The sequence below is a fragment of the Arachis ipaensis genome, chromosome B10 (assembly GCF_059453495.1).
Source record: "Arachis ipaensis isolate K30076 ecotype BB chromosome B10, ASM5945349v1, whole genome shotgun sequence".
NCBI classification, from domain to species: domain Eukaryota; kingdom Viridiplantae; phylum Streptophyta; class Magnoliopsida; order Fabales; family Fabaceae; genus Arachis; species Arachis ipaensis.
Window position 1 is genome coordinate 10,327,985 of NC_142435.1, and position 16,141 is coordinate 10,344,125.

General features: G+C 37.3%; 1 protein-coding gene and 1 non-coding gene across 2 annotated transcripts in view; both read right to left on the reverse strand.

Moving 5' to 3' along the window:
- LOC107621731 (alpha/beta-Hydrolases superfamily protein) overlaps nt 1-16,141 on the reverse strand; it is a 69,530-nt gene that overhangs the window by 30,590 nt on the left and 22,799 nt on the right. The gene's annotated exons all lie outside the window — the stretch shown is intronic.
- On the reverse strand, nt 13,777-13,880 carry LOC148579129 (small nucleolar RNA R71). The gene has a single exon (XR_015896931.1). It is a non-coding gene; the product is annotated as a small nucleolar RNA R71 (small nucleolar RNA).

Sequence of the window (16,141 nt, forward strand, 5' to 3'; positions counted from 1 at the left end):
AAGTTCTTAGACTTCAAAACAATATCGTTTTATGATGAGTTCTCCTCGTTTGGCTTCTTCATTTTTCCTTTTATCTAGAGCATTTTCTTTACCATTGAGATTTTGTTCCTAGATAAACTAAGAAGTTAAAGACACAAGACAGGGACCGACAGTGTCGCCCCCATTTCGAGAAGTCCTAGATTGGAATCTCCATCCACCGCCACCAACAAGACAGGGAGGTCGTTGTCGTCTCGTCAACGGTGCTGTTAGTCGAAAAGCCACGGGAGGGAATGTTGTTGAAAAAGAAGAAGAGAGTAGTGGAGGCCGTCAACGGAAAAGTAAAAAACAGTGGCGGCTCACCAGAGAACAAGGTGAACGTGTGTTCCGACGATGTCAACAACGGTAGTGCACAAGAAATTTCTTGCTAGCGGTGGCGGCAAAGGGTGGTTGCGTGGCCAATGATCACATCGGCAGAAAACGAAGCATATATGGAAGAAGCAGGTTTAGGTGGTTCTACTTTATTTATTCATTTATGTGTTAGTTGCCGACTAAGAATCGCGGCAAGGGGAAGGACCCAACTTGAGTCTTGTTGAATGAATGAATGAATCTTCTTCCTTCATCACATTCCCATTCAATTATGTACCTTCTGCTTCCTCGTCTCCACCGCTGCTGCCACCCACATTCATTTTCAGATCCTCTTTTTTAACATGTTCTATCTCTCCTCCTTAGGTCCAGCTTCTCTCGTAGCTTATTCATTCTCATATATCTTTCTCTTTTAATTTTCACTTACCTAGTGTGGGATAATCTATTAGAAGAGATTTTGCAATTATCAATTTGATGACAAAATCTTTAAAGTTTATTCTTGCTCTCAATTGGTTAAGATTGGATGAAAGTGTTCAACAGTTTGTAGTTTTATGTTGTCTCAAGTTGACCTTGCAAGGAAAGCTGCTTATTTGAGTCATAAATGGAAGGATGTCTCTTTTTCTAAGCCTGTCTATCCACTTGTGCATCCTGCAGTCTTGGTGGAAACCTATGAAAATGAAAAAAGTATGTCATATTATGTTCATGAACTTCAAAGGCATGAGAGGATTAAAAATGCTCTTGCTCATATTGGGACTTACAGTCACATGAACGTGCTTTGTTGTATCTGGTGATTTTGGTGGTGGGGTAGGTTCTATTTGATTTAATTTGGTTCTTGAATCTTTTTTATTTTTGAAAATTTACTTTTTTTTTTAATGGGAATTGAGATATGAAAAAAAGATCCCATTGATTCAAGTTGTTCGTCAATAAAGAATTTGAGATATGGAAGTTTATCATTTTTTTTCATTTATGAATAAAACTTCAGCGACAAGGAGGCTTCATAAATGCTTTAGATAAGGAAAAAATGAAAAGATCAAGCAAGGAGGACTCATCACAAAATGACATTGTTTTGAAGTCTTGGGACTTATCCGTCCTCAAACTTTTTTACAACAGACTACGTAAGCACCATAACAGACATATGGATGACACATCAGTTCATTCCGTTACGTTTTGGTTAAGCAATTGCACGAAAGCATCTAAATGTCACGCATTTTCTAAGGTAAAGGATGATTTTGTATTTTTCAATCTTGAGAGACGAATTTATCTTCGAATTAAAAAGCCAGGAACCTATTTGTCATTTTTTCTATTTTTAAATAAAAAGGGATTAATTTTTTTCACTAATATTTTATTATTTTCTATACAATCTAATCATATTTGTTTTTTTTTTTATTTTAAGATTAGGAGAAATGAATATAAAATATGGTTATTTTTATCAAATAAATATTATTTATTTGTTTATATGTATATCTATTGATTTATATATTATTTTAATTAAATAAATAATTATTAAAATAACTAAATTTATAATAAATTAATAATTAAATTTATTTATAGTAATATAATTTTTTTTACAATAACAATATATTAGATTAAATTAAAAAGCTTTATTTAAAAGTTAATTTATATATATATATATATATATATATATGTTATTTTTTAAAGTTCAAATAAAAAACTATTTATTAAAAAAAGGGATAAATGTCATTTACTAATGTCATATTTATCATTCCATTATCATCTGCTTCGTTGCTAATTTACCTAGACGGATTATCCAATTTGCTAGGACGGGCTAATGGGCTATCAATAACATGTAAGGAACTTTGGACTGATTGGGTAATTTTTTACAAAAAATAGTTTTTAAATAATTTTTTTTATAAAATTTTTAGAAAAATAAAAAAATTATATTTAAATATTTTTTATAAAATTATTTATTTATTTATAATGTTAAAATATTTTAAATAAAAAGATTTTTTAAATATAAATTATAGCTTATAAAATTTTTTTAAATTTTTTTATTTTTACTACAATATTTTTGCCAAACACACTAAAGATTGATTTGGTAAAGTTTTTAATTTTTAAATATATTTTATAAAAATTAATTTTTAAAAATAATTTTTTAAATGTTGTAACATCTATATTTGATAAATTAAATTAAAAATAATTTTAATAAACACAAATAACAATAATGCTTGGTTTGGTAATAGTTTTTAAATATTAAAAATTTAAAAATATTATAATAAATATTAATGTAAGAATTAATTTTAAATATTAATTAATGTATAAAATTATATTAAATTTTTTTATTTTAATAATTATAAATTATTTTTAAAAAATTCCACTTTAGATAATTTTAAAAGTATTTTTATTTTTTAAAAATTATCAGTACAAACACATAGTTTTTACTTATTTATCAATTATAAAATAAAAAATTTGTGCTTATAAAAAATATAAATACCTCTTTAAAAAATTTTACCAAATTAAATGACATCTAAATAAGTCCTTTATCAGATGGATTACATTCAAGTTTACCGGTTACTATTCTCTTGATGCTTGCGGATAATGTTTTCAGAGACTTCTGAGTAAGATTGTCATCCTCTTTTTTTTGGTGACTGAACATAACACAAAGAAAAAACACCTAAGAGAAAGAGTAACACTCCTCTCTAATAATAATGTCTAAATTATTAGGGGGTTGTAACCACTCTAGGTACACCTGCTTGTTTAAAGCAGCAGTCTTAGCCATTAAATCAGCCGCTCTGTTTGCTGTACGCTGGATGAGCACTAAAGTAGCTGTCCAATTGCGCTGAAGCATCTCTTTGATTTTGCCAAGCAGATCAGAGTCATTCGTAATCATGCTGGTTGTGCCTCGCGAAACAAGAAGAAATGCATCAAGATTATCAGTTTCACATATGACCTCTTTACACTCGCAATCCCAAGCCATAACAAGCCCTCTCCAAATAGCATGAAGTTCACAAGAGAGAACACTAGAAAGAGGTATACTGGCAGAACAACCTTTCATCCAAATTCCCATGCTGTCTCTAATAATACATCCAAAGCCCGCTAATTGCCCATTTTCAAAAACGCTTGCATCGCAGTTCACTTTACAGACATTCATTGGAGGTGGTTCCCAGTTATATTGCAAAGAGGAAGGAATAATATGTTTTTGGTTGGTAACAACCTTAGAGAAATCGCGAGCAGCATGTTGAACTAAGTGAACAATTTTCTCCTTACTCCATGGATCATCTTGATGGAAGATGTCATTGTTCCTATCCCTCCAAATCCACCAAAAGGCCGCTGCAAAGAGAAACTCATTTTTGTTGAGGTTAGAACGAATCCAAGATACAAAATCCAAACTAGAGTCCTCAGCAGTCATTCCCAAATTTAAGCTAATCCAAATCTGACGAGCTTTTTGGCAAGTCCTAAAGCAGTGGTTAATATCCTCTAGAGCAAGATAACATCGCTGACAAAAATCAGAAGTAGCAAGACCTCTTTGAAACCGGTAACTAGCTGTGGGAACTCCGTTGTTGAGACAAAGCCAGAGCAGACACTTTATCTTCTCCGGTATTCTCAAGCGCCAAAGCCAAAGCCAATTTTCATTATCGTTCCAGCCAAATTTCTTCTTCAATAGCCATTCATACCCGCTTTTAGTCGAGTAGGTGAGAGTATTTGAGTTTGTCCAAAACCAACCTGTTTTATCTCCTGCCTGCTTGATAGGATCAAAGAGCATCAAATCAAGTTTAACTTCTTCCGGAATCATTGTGCAAAGAATATCCCACCGCCAATGTCCATGGTACCAGACATCTTCTAGCTTCAAGTGAGAATCAGAGATGTGCACAAAAGGAACCAAAGGAGCTAGTGTTCCACATGGTCGCCAAGCATGATACCAAAAGGATTGGGACATCCTGCCTGTACACCAATCAAAACCATCACGAAGCTTTTCTATTGTCTTATAAATCGCTCGCCAAGTGCTTGAAACATTATTAGAAAAACTGGATGAAAAGCAAGACCTCCCAGATAAATATTTTGCCAACATAATTCTTACCCAAAGCTTATCATTATTATGCAGTAATTGCCAAACAAGCTTTCCTAATAAAGCAAAATTTACACACTGGGTATCTCTAATTCCCAAGCCTCCATATTTTCTTGGAGTGACAACTTTGCTCCACTTGACATAATTTAAGCATCGCTCCCCCACCTTTCCCTTCCACAAGAATTGTCTAAGCACAGAATCAATCTTTTGACAAATCGAAGTAGGAAAAAGAGTCACTTGCATCTGATAAATAGGAAGAGAAGAAGCAACAGATTTAATTAAGCAAAGCCTGCCTGCTCTGTTAAGGAGCCGACCTTTCCAACTAGCCAGCCTATTCTTGATCTTCTCTAAAGAGTCCGAAAAAATAGACCTAGTAGCTCGAGGATGGTTAAGGTTCACCCCCAAGTATTTGCCTAAGTCACTAGTAAAAGGAATATGAGAAACACCAGACAACATTTCCTTCCTTCTATTAGAGATATTTCTAGAACAAATAGCTTTAGATTTTTCAATGTTAACCTTCATACCTGAAGCTTTGCAGAACAACTCCAAGGTGTGCACAACATTCTGAACTTGATTTTTCTTCGCTTTACAAAAAAGGAGGAGGTCATCTGCAAACATCAAGTGAGAAACTCTAGGTCCTCCTCTAGAAACAGCCACACCATCCCAAATACCCTCGTCAACTTGTTTGGAAATGAAGCACGCCAATCTCTCCATGCACAAAACAAATAAATAAGGAGAAATTGGATCTCCTTGCCTGAGCCCTCTGCGAGGTTGGAAGCTGTCTAATCTATTCCCATTCCAAAGGATGGAAAGATTTGAAGCCTGAACACAATTCATTACAAGCCGAATAATTAGAGAAGGAAAGCCAAAAGATTCAAGAGTGTGCTCAAGAAAATTCCAATCAACTCTATCATAAGCCTTTTCTAAATCAATCTTAAAAGCCATAGCTCCTTTTCTAGACTTTGTCCGCTTAAGAAAGTGAAGAACTTCTTGGGCCACAATAATATTATCAGGCGCTCCTCTACCATGTATAAACCCTCCCTGAGTTGGGCTAACAATCTCATCCAAAAAAGGTCGTAATCTATTAACCAGCACTTTAGTCACTAGCTTATAAATTACATTACAAAGGCTTATTGGCCGAAAATCCTTCAATCTAGTTGGAGGGTCGCATTTAGGGATAAGAACAATCAAAGTTTCCAACAAAGAATGGCTTAAAGTCTCCCCTAAGAATGCTTTCTGAACAGTACGCCACACCTCATGACCCACCACATCCCAATATTCCTTGAAGAAAAAAACTTGAAAACCATCCGGCCCAGGAGCTTTGAACGAGCTCATATTATCCAGAGCTTCTTTAACCTCCAACATTGTTACTGGTTTAGACAAATTATCACAAGCATCCTGGCTAAGAGATGGCATAGGAATTTCTCCCATGCAATTAACCTCAACAGGCTCAGTAGAGCAAAAAATATTTTTGAAAAAATGAACGACCTCTCTTTGCAAAACTTCCGGATCATTAGACCAGGACCCATCACTGACCAGCAACCCATGAACCTTGTTAGATTTTCTTCTAATGATGGTTTGCATATGGAAAAAGCTAGTATTTCTATCACCATACCGAACCCATTGATCTCTTGACTTCTGGTACCAAAGCAATTCTTCCTGGGCCAAAACTAGATTATACTCAGCTCTCAATTCTTCCTCTTTGTGCTTCAAAATCGGATCATCGTCAGCCTCCATTTTTTGTTGAATACAATTCAAATAAGCCTCCAATTCCCTCTTTTTAATAAAAATATTGCCGAAGATCGTAGAGTTGAATTCCAACGAAGCTTCTTGAACCCCCAACAACTTCCTATGGATGCCAAAGTCTGTACTATTCCAAGATTTCTGAACAATGGCCTTGTAATCAGGATGCGTTGCCCATGCCGCTTGGAATCTAAAAGGCCGGTTTCCTTTCTTGATAGGAACTCCTTGACATCGGATAAGTAGGGGACAATGATCAGAGTGGGAACGGCTGAGAACTTCAACAAAAGCTTCTGGAAAAAGAAGACGCCATTCTGCAGTACAGCAAGCTCTATCTAATCTCTTTGCAATTTCTCTGTTTCCTTGAATTTTACGGAACCAAGTAAACCGTCTTCCAGAGGTTGTCAGATCAAAAAGACCACAAGAATCTAGAGTACTTGCAAAGACACTACTGCGAGTCGAATAGTAATTACCCCCCTTCACCTCATGAACACTCAAAATATCATTAAAATCCCCAACCACCACCCATGGGTCCTGAATGCACAAACCAATATCAAGCAGATGACTCCATAATTCTACTCTATTAGTGGCTTGAGGGCTGCCATAAACCGCACTGCAAATCCATCTTCGCCCACCACCATCAATTTCCAAAGTTACACATTGATTCATAGCCCAAAGAATTTTACAAGAAAATTTTAAATTAGCAGAGAGGAACCAAATTCCTCCCTTATGTCCAACAGCATCTACAATCCCTACAGGATAATAGCCTAATCTCCCCCAAAATTCTTTCATAGTTTCAAACCCAATATGAGTTTCCACCAAAATAAAAAAAGTTGGTTGAAATTTTCGTACTAACTCCTTACAGTGCACCCGAGACATCTTATTTGACGCTCCCCTTACATTCCAACTAATAATATTTAAATGGTCACAATCCATAAAAATAAATTAAATAATTGGAATTTATAATCATTCTACCTCACGTTGATGGACCCCTGTCTCCAATTGTCTTCTGGTGGACTTGCGTCGCAGAACCATCATTCTTCTGTTGAGGTTGGTTCTCCAAGTTTGTTGTTGCACTAGCTTTATCAAGCTCTTTTTGTACTCGAGAATCCGTTGACAATGCTTCAATAGGTGAGTTTTGAAGCGAAATAGGACGCTGCCTTTTGTGCCCTGCTTTAAAAAAAGGAGTACTCTGATCCTTGAAAGCCACCTGAGTTGTTCCCAAAGAGCCAAGCGTGGATGGAGGATCTTTCTTTTCCTTAGGCTCCACCTTTGCATTTGATAAAGACTTCACCTTTGCATTTGATGAGGATCCAGCATGCATTTTATTAGACCCAAAAGAAAATTTCTTACTCACCAAATTGGAGCATATTGCTACATTGGCTTTTTTTGGCACTACATTGGGGCCTTTACCCACTTTTTCCTTGCCTTTTCTACTAACTGTAACCCATTCATCCTCTTTTGCTTGAGTATCCCTATCCATGCGTGATTCTTGTAAATTATCATGCACAAGACCCACTGCTCCAAGCTTCTCCATAATTGGAATTGATTTGGCATTAATTCCAAATTCAAAAGTTGAATTTTGATTTTTTACTGGGATTTGACTACCTTCTGCCGTTTTCTCATTGTTATCCACCGAAAACAGTGACGGCAAATTTTTCTCCTTCACCATGGTGTCCTTCCCAATGTCATTGTTGTTCTCTTTCGCACATTCTCTTGTTACATGCCCAAAGCAGCTACATTTTTCACAAATTAAATTCAAGTGCTCATATTCTATGTCATACATATGACCATCAACTTGAATCTTTTTTATGACTGGAAGTCCCAAGTTAATTTGCACACATGCTCTTGCATACTTTCCCCTTTCTGCAGATTTGGTGGCTAAATCGATGCGGATCGGTTTACCAACAGCTGACGCAATCATTTTCATGGCTTTCTCTTGATAATAGTTAATGTTTAAACCTGTGATTCTTATCCAAACCATGGTAGATCCAAAAGTGTTTTCACAAGGTCTGAATGAAGAACTCCAAGGTTTAACCGCAACATAACTACCAGTAATCATCCACGGTCCTCCAAGGAGAACTTTTTCTCTATCCTCCAAGAGATCAAATTTAACTAAGAAATAGCCAAAACCGACATCTAGTACCTCATATCCTCCTTTGGTTCTCCAGACTCCTTTAAGCCTGTGCGTGATCGCCGTATAGCTAAAGTTTTTTCCAAGAACTTTGATTACGATGGCATCTTTGTAGGGCTCTGCCAATATCTCCTTTGCTTCTTCAGTGAACGTCACAGTTGGTATCTCCGAATCGCCTTGCTTACCAACTACTGTAGCCATCTTATCCCCATCAAGAGAATCAGCAACCTCCAAAGCTCTCCTTGTTGAGGCACCCACAACTTTATCTCTGAACGATATCCGCTGACCTTGAATCTTGTTATTGTCTCCTTTAATTCCCTCCTTTTCACCTGATGCATGCCCACCTCCACTCTCCCCCTTATTGCTCTCGCCGGCATGGCCGGCTGCCTCGCTATGTGCCACCCTCGAAGACTCTCCCCCGCTCTCTCCACTCTCCATTTCAAAATTCAAAATTTAAAAATTAGATGTTGGCTCATTGTCATCCTCTTTTGCATGAGAATGTTATTTTTCTGAATTTGTTTTGAGAATTCCATTGCTGTATTGCCATAGTCCTTGGATAGGTTTCTCTTGTGATTCATTTATTAATTATATTAATGTACTAGCTTTGAAGGAAAAAAAAATATTTTTTATTATTGATTACTTTTTTAATCACTACTTGTTTAATATATCTTTGTATTGAATATTTGATAATATATAGAAATTGAATCTGAAAAGAAAGGACATGTTGTTAACTACACATACAATAACACTCCTCTCAATCTGTCTCTTGTCTCTCAATATGAGAAAGTTTGTAAGACTCATTTTTTGTTATTTCATATCCATCTCCGATGATAATGATGAAGAATCCAATATAATAGTCTCTTTAGCCACACTTTCTTTAACTACTTTAGGCATGTCCACGTCGTATTTAAAATAGATGTACAGCTTATCAATTTTCTTGTATCTCAACTTATCTTTCTTTATCTGATTAATCTTCATATCTCTTTTAATTACACGAAGTTCATATTTTATATTAAGTGCTCCCATATCAAGTTAGAACATTTGCTTATACTTTCGGTAACTCAATTCTTTAAAGAAAAAAACTTCTTTACTTTACTATCCAAATAGCAGAGAACTCTCTTAAAGTCTTTGACAAATCTTCCTCCATAATAAAACACAAGAATGACCATATATTCAGGCATTTGCAATTATATTTATTCAAATTTTAATAACATATCCTAACAATAAAAATGTTTAAACAAACAGTTAACGATGACTGCATTATTTAACGAGTTAAATCTCAAAGTGGTTCCTGAACTTGCACTTGAGTCTCAAAGTAATCCCAAATGACTTCTAGATAGGTGTGGGTGTGGTAGCCAACCCATCCTCAAATGGTCAGGAACAGAGGCGAATCTAGGGAGAACATTTTATGGTTGTCCTAACTACAATGTAAGTGATTTGTGTTAATGTATACAGCTCTTGTCATTGATCATTCAATTTGTAATATTTCTTCTTCATGGGCGTGAAATGTGGTTGCAAAGTGTTGACAAGAGATGGTGTGGTCTCTTTATGTGGGCTGACAAAGTTTCGGAAGAAGAAGAAGTAAATGACAGAGATAATCTGGGATTTGAAATAGAGGAGTGAAGAATGAAATTTGCTTGGAAGATTGGAAGGTGTTGGAGTCTGAAGTTAGAGCTCTAAAACTGGAATTTTGTGTGTTGTTGATTATTGTTATGTTAGTAAATGTGATTGCTATTTGTGTAGTATAAAAGTAGTGAAGGGCATTTGGTTACTGTGTAACAAAAAAGTGTAAACATGATGGTTGTGATTGTTGTACCCTATAAACAAATGAATAGAAATGATAACACAATGTTCAATTCTATTTTGTCATTGTTGTGCTAATTGTAATTTAGAAATGAAGAAATATGAAGTTAAGGAACAACAATAAGATTTTAAACATTCGAGGATAATATGCAGCTTATGTTAATTATTTCTAAATTTGTCTGTGTCAAACTAGACACTATAAAAAAATAACATAGAGTATTTAACTCAAACCAAAAGACATACACCCTGAAACATGGAACTCGAAAATTACAATGTTCAATATTTAAAACCAAAATGTCTCAACAGAAAACATCTAAATGTTCATTTCTTGGATTTTCTTGGTGGATTGAAGCTCAGGGTTGGAACAAATTGCAGGACGTTACGCAACCTTAAAGTTGTAGCTGCAGATGCACCAACCATTGGATCGATACGAGCAGTTGTTGGTGGTGGAGTATTTGAAATTGGAACAGTGAGTAGTAGAGGAGCATTTGAAACATTTGTCCAATGGCTGCCAAGATTTGTCCACCAAATCTTGTTTTCAGAAATGCTCCATCAAGTCCTATTAGAGGTCTATAGCCCGTAATAAATCCCTTCTTGCATCCATCCAGACAAATATACATCTTGTCAAAAGTGGACTCTTCTTCAGAGTTGGGATGAGGAATTGTTGAGATGCGCACAGTTGATCCAGGGTTGCACTTCAGCAGAGTCTTACCACAGTCTCTGACAATCCCGTATTGTGCAGCAGCATCACCATACACAATGTGCCTTGCATCTCCAAGAGCTCTTGTCAAAGAAGACTTGTTCAAGTCCAAGTCACATTTGATTTTGAAGTATGTTAAAGCTTCAGAGTGCTTCAGATTTGGAAAATTTTTAAGCTTTTTTACCAACTTGCTTGCCAACCACTCTCTGTTAGCTAATCTATTCTTTGTCTCCCTTGGGCAGGTATGATCATCATTAAATATTTTAACTTGCCAGCAAACACCCTCATTATCCTTAGAGGCATAAATAACCCAAGGACATTCCTCACCTTTACATAAAGCCCAGCACCTTAAGTTATCATTTTTCTTGAACCAAACTCTTCTACCTTCCTGTATGCAGTACTCCCTCACAACCTCCTTAAAATCCAGCTTTGTGTTGAATTTCATCCCTATCTCTAGGTAGAGTTCTTCAAATCTTGTACCTTCTCAGAAAACAGGGAATGCTTCATCATCATCAACTTCACCGAGTTCATCCTCTGAGTTAGGAGGTGTCTTCATTTCTTCCGAATGCTAAGAGTCTCTCCCATCTGAATAATCTTGATATTCATCATGAGCATCATAAACACCAACATTAAGACTAGGGTCTGCCATGGGTCTAAAAAATAACTCATCATATTCACCCGAATCATCCTCAGGCACCAAACCATCATTAGGTTGGAGTATCTCCTTCCTCAATTTACTAAGTTTAACATTCTTCACATGTTTCTTGTTAACCTCTTTCCTTTTAGCTATTAGTTTTGATAAACCACTATTTTATGGTTTTATCTTATGCTCATTTGAGTGGTTTCATCAAGTCTTTACCCACTTATTCATATGATTTTCATGATTTTACAATCCCTTCATAGTTTTGTTCTATGGTTGAAAACTTGCTTCCTACAGATCTTTAATTTGTGTATTTTAATTCTCCTTTATACCATTCGATGCCGTGATCCGTGTGTTAAGTGTTCCAGGCTTCATAGGGTAGGAATGACTTAGAAAATGGAGGGGAAGCTTGCAAAAATGGAAGGAACACAAGAAACTAAGGAGATAATCAGCGAGCATCAACGCGTGTGCATGGCTCACGCGAGCGCGCGATATGAAGAAATTTGCAGCGACGCGTGCGCGTGCCTGACGCGAACGCGTGGATTGGAGTTCTGCAAGACGACACGTGCGCGTGACTGACGCGTATGCGTAACAAGGAAATTCGCCAAATGACGCGCACGCGTGACTGACGCATACGCGTGACATGCGTGATCTGCAGAAATAACAGAAAACGCTGGGGGCAATTCGGACTGAGTTTTGACCCAGTTTTTGGCACAGAAACACAGACTAGAGCCAGAAAACGTGCAGAGACTCAACACACATTCTCATTAGCATAGTTTTTAGTTTTTAGATCTGAATCTAGAGAGAATTTACTCCTCCTCTAGGTTTTCTTTACATTCATAGTTCTATAGTTTTATGCTTTTGCTTTTGGATATTGAAGAGTCATCACCTCCGTTGAAGATACTATTCTAGTTTGTTTTCTTATTCCCTATTTATTTATTCCATATTCTTAATTCTTGTTTAGAGTTACAATTGGATTATCTTGGATTTATTAATGCAAATGATTACTTTTATTTTTAATTAATTTTCAATCTCTATTTTATTTAAATTATTATGTCTCTTTTCTATTCCAAACTCCCAATAACGAAGATGGTATCCATGTTGATGGAGTAGACTCCCAACTTGGCATGGGAGTTGATTAGGAGGAGACACTTGAGTTGGAATGCTCAAGTGGTTAGTTACATTGGAAGTTGTTGGCTAATTTTATATTTACTAACGCTAGACCTTCCTAAGGGAGATGACTAGGATTTGTGAATAAGAGTTAGCTTAATTACTTGACTTTCTTTTATTTAGTAAGGGTTAACTAAGTGAAAATAACAACCTCTTTATACTGCACTTGAGAGAATTCCAACAAGGATAGAACTTCCAATTAATCATTCCCCCAGTCAAGGCTTTTTATTTTGAATAATATAAATCTCTTTTAATTCTCATTACTTTAATTTACAATTATATGCTTGTGCTCATTGCCCAAACTCAAAATCTCTTGGAAAACTCCTGATTAATAAATTAGCACCCTTTTTAGTAGCTCGTTGGGAGACGACCTGGGACTCATAACCCTAGAATTTTTATTCTAATTTTATGACAACCTTTTTAAATTGATGAGGCAGATTTTTGCTGGTTGAGAGTTATACTCGCAACGTATCTCCTATATTGAATTATTAATTGGCCGACTTACGCCCCACTCGTCAATTTTTGGCGTTGTTGCCGGGGAGTTGCAATAGCGTGCTAAATTATTAATTAGTGTACATATTTTTATTTTATTTGCATATTTTATTTTTATTTTGTTACCATGAGCTATATGTTTCTCTCATTGAATGACGCGTTCACTGCCTAATCCGAGCTTAGCCGCATTTGATCCTGAAATTGAAAGAACTATTTCACGTATTAGGCGAGCTCGGCGTCGGTTAGCCTTTGAGGGTGGTGAAGTGATTGTAGTCTCATCTGAGGGTGAATCTGAACTGCCATCTGAGAGCAAAACAAGCTCCTTTACTACTGATTCAGTTGATTCACGTGCAGATAGAATGACAGCACCTAGGAAGATTACTCTCCAGGAAGCTAGAGCCCCAGATTTTACACTGCAACCGTATCAAGTGCGTCATCCAAATCTGGCTGAAGATTTTGAACTGAAGACTGCACTAATCAACTTGATGCCCAAGTTTCATGGTTTACCTGCTCAGGAGCCTATCAAGCACCTTAGGGATTTCCAGATAGCCTGTTCTACTGTTAGGCGTCATGGTGCAAATGAAACTTCTATTCTGTTAACCGCCTTCCCGTTTTCTCTTGAGGAAAAGGCGAGGGAGTGGTACTAGTCGCAACCTGAAACAACTGTTACCAACTAGGATACGCTCAGGAGAGAATTCTTGGAAAAATACTTTCCAGCTGAAGTCACAGATAGATTGAGGAAAGAGATCTCCTGCATTGTTCAAGGTAAATCAGAGACTCTCTATGAGTACTGGGAGCGCTTTAAGAACCTTCTGGACGCATGCCCCCATCACATGATTGACAGGCTAGTGTTGATCAGCTACTTCACTCAAGGCATGAAGCCTCGGGATAAAACTACACTCGATGGTGCTAGTAATGGATCTCTGAAAAAGTACAAGACCGCAGATGAAGCATGACAACTGATCAGCGACTTAGCTGAGTTCACTCGGAATCACAGGCACAGGAGCAGCCACTCAAAGACTGTTACAGAGGTTTCCTCTAGCAGTGAGACTACTGCCGTCACATAAGCTATATGTGAAATGACCAACCTACTGAAGCAGATACAATTGAATTAGTAACAAGCTCAGCCTCCCCCACCACAACAAAGCCAACAATTGGTCCCCCAAAGAGTATACGGTATCTGTGCTGATTATAGTCATTATACTGATGAGTGTCCGCAGCTCCAACAAGAAGACAACACTGTGGCAGCTACTCATAACTTCTATGACCGCCCGAATCAAGGATACAATCAACAAGGCGGCAACTACAACCAAGGTGGGAACTACAACCAAGGGTGGCAGGACAACTCCAACCAGGGATGGAGAGATAATTCCAACCATGGCTGGAGGGACAACTATAACAGAGGAGGCAGAGACAACAATGGAAATCAGAGGTGGAATAACAACAACAGACAACAAAATCAGAACCAGCCTTACAGAGCTCCTCACCTAAGACAGTCACAAGGATCCCAGCACAACCAACAACAGGCCCCTCAGATCACTTATCCTCCTTCCTCATCAAATGACGAGATGCTTCGTTCTCTTGCACAAGGACAACAAGACATGCAGACTACACTGAACTCTACTTTAAATGGTTTGAACGCCACTTTACAAGCTCTCGTCTCCCGGATAGATTCATTACCTACTCCCACCAACCAACCTTCATGCTCCAATGGAATTCCTTCTCAACCCTTACCTAACCCCAAGGGTAGCATCAATGCCATCACTTTGAGGTCCGGAACCACACTGCAAGAGAGAAATCAGGAGGAGCCAAACCCACAAGAACACACCCCATTTGAGGATATGGTAGAAGTGGAAGATGCTGAAGAGGAAGAGGAAGTACAAGACATGGTTGAAGAAGAAGCAGCTCAGCCAAGGAATGGAGCACCAAAGGAAGCAGAAGATGCAAGTGGCGCCATTCCTATTCCATTTCCACACCTTGCAAGGAAGTCCAGAAAGCAGATGGAACTAGATCCCAAAATGGTAGAAATTTTCAAAAAGGTTAAGGTAATTGTTCCCCTTTTTTATGTTATTTAGCAGGTACCTAAATATGCAAAGTTTCTGAAATATTTATACATACATAAAAATAAAATTAATGAATTAGAAACTATTCCTTTAGGTGGTTCTATATCTGCTTTAATGGGAGGTATACCTGAAAAATGTAGTGATCCAGGTCCATGCATGGTTAACTGTACCATTGGAGGTGTGATATTTTCTGACTGCATGTGTGATTTAGGAGCGTGTGTTAGTATAATGCCATTGTCTATATGATGCTTTGAGGCTCCCTCCCTTAAAAAGGTCGGCAGCTCGTTTTGTGTTAGCAGATAAAAGCATTATTACAGTAGTTGGAATTGCTGAAGATGTATTAGTGAGCATTAAGGGGCTCACATTTTCCATTGACTTCTATATCCTGGAAATGCCCCCTAATGACTCAGGAAGACCATCATCAATCCTGCTTGGAAGACCATTCCTGAAGACTTCAAAGTTCAAGCTGGATGCATTCTCAGGAACTTACTCCTTTGAGATAGATGGCAGAGCAGTGAGTTTCAGTTTAAATAAAGCTATGAAGCACCCTCCGAAAGATCACTCTATCTTCTAGTGCGACAATATTGATGAAACTGTAGCTGAAGTTCACCAAGAAGAAGTAGAAGAGAAGCACATGGAGCAAGGTCCAAGTGTGGGGACACCCTCTGAACACAATGAGGACACTTTGCCATTACCACTAGCCCCGGATGATCCAGAACCTAGCCATGAGCAGAAATTGGAATTGAAACCCCTTCCTCCACACCTCAAGTATGCTTACCTTGAGGATAATCAGAAGTTTTCAGTTATCATTGCAAGGGAACTCACTTCCCAACAGAAGGAGCAACTGCTTAGTGTGCTGAGAAAACATAAGAAAGCAATTGGGTGGAGCTTGGCGGATATAGTAGGCATCAGCCCTCAAGTTTGTGAGCACAGAATATTCTTAAAAGAGGAATCAAAGCCTGCCCGTCAACTCCAAAGAAGATTGAATCCCACTATCTTAGAAGTTGTTAAGAAAGAAGTGACCAGGCTGCTT